The following is a 1,849-nucleotide window of genomic DNA, read 5'->3' as shown; positions in this document are numbered from 1 at the left end:
TCTGTTAACTAGGTAAATACATTTCAAAAAATCTTTCAGAAATCTTTCCATATTGCAGTTCTCAATTACCTAGCCAGAGGACACTGGAAAGTGATAATTAGGTGTTAAACGCCAGTCATGTTCCTACAGATAGCCCTCCTGGCAGCCATTTAACACATACTCAGTTGCTAAAGCTATGAATTCTGTGTTTTTCAACAGCATTTAGGTGCTAATAAATTATCAAATAGTTTGAAAGCAAGGGTCTGCCTAGGTGGGAGCCTTTCACCTCTAGGGCCATGGGCGCATGACGCATTTACCTGTAGTAACCAGAGCAGTTCCCATTTAAGGGCAGTGAGAAAGGCTTGTCGTTAACGCAGCTGTATTTCCACAGCAGCCCTGTACCTTTGGACAAGTCAAAGGCAACTGTCTCACACTTCTAAGTGCCTCTTTCCGGAATGGACAGCTAACTGAATTGAGAGTGTCTGCCAGGATTAGGTCTTGAGATCCACCTCTTGTGTGTCCAGAGTTTATACTGCCAGACAGGTTTATTTCACACAGAAACAGTTTTCTAGAACTTGCCCTCTTCTCTCTCTTTATTAAACTCACTTTAAGTATGATTTTATTAAATCCTATCCCAAGCAATACTAAGTCAGAAATGCTACCCCCACGCCAGTATAAGGACGTGAAGAGTTATAATTTTTCTGGCATATCAATTTTGCATTCATGCCCTTAGCTTATAGCAAAGAAGTTCTCCAATAGAAATAAAGTTTGTGTGGATTTACAGTTTAAACCAAGAGCACGGAAAGCACTTCAGCATCTAACTCCTCTCTGACTCCTAGCTCACGTCTGGGAGCTACTAACAGAGTGAACATAAACCTGCCGTGTCAACACTGTCCCCTCTGTGTCAGCTACACCTAGTCCTGCGCCAGCGCTGGAGATTACCTTACACTTTATTCTGCTTTGCCTGTATTCCTCATTCCCAGGTAGAATTTGCTGCGGATGATTCATGGTCTCTGTGAGTGAACTACAGAATGTGATACTAGCATCTCTGGCAGGATTAGAAATGGGCTCAGCTAGGCTAAAAATATGGTTATCTGTAGCTAGATAGACTTGCATACACGTGCACATACATGCACACACATTTTCCTGACAAGTGCTTACTATTTTCTGAACCTGTTTCTCACTCAGCAGAGGTATAAATCAAGAATCAGCACAGTGCAGGAATACAGCTTCACAGGAGGTGAAAAACTAATAGAAATGAGATAAAGGCCAGGTTCAAAGGGAGACTTGAGTGCTGAAACATAGGTAGCCATGTTCATTTTAGGTGTTTCGGGACATCCTACCTGGCCCTCAGAGGGCTGCAGGCTTCTGTAGGGCCTATGTCTTACAAGCCAACCTCGTGTGAATAGCCTGGACACCTAAGCATAGCACCTAAGCATATGACTGCCTCCCCTACTGTTCACCTTTCAAGAAAGTTTTATATCAGGGTAATATGTATATGCAACCTGAAAGGGAGTGGAAAGAAATGGAAAAGAAGTGTAGCTGCAACAACTTAGTAACTACTTGTTATACATTTTGTATAGTTACCCCCAATGCAAAGAATATGATGGGACAGAAGCTTATGCATCTCTCCCATTTATATATTGCCTTGAGTCTGGCCCTGTTCATGTCCAGTTCCCTTCTTGATACTGAGTTTGCTCTAAGCTCTTGATCATCTAACGAGGCTGAGAAAAGAAGCTGCAACCAGTTCTTTGCACTCGCTGCTGCAAACTACATAGGAAAGAAGAGTTGGCCTTGTTCCTTACTAAATTCATTTGGGGATTTCATTTCAGTGGCTAACCCAAGGAGAATTGCTCACTTATCTTCTGTT

The sequence above is a fragment of the Apteryx mantelli genome, chromosome 3 (assembly GCF_036417845.1).
Source record: "Apteryx mantelli isolate bAptMan1 chromosome 3, bAptMan1.hap1, whole genome shotgun sequence".
In the NCBI taxonomy this organism is placed as follows: Eukaryota; Metazoa; Chordata; class Aves; order Apterygiformes; family Apterygidae; genus Apteryx; species Apteryx mantelli.
The sequence above is the reverse complement of the archived record's forward strand: the minus strand, read 5'-3'. Positions refer to the sequence as shown.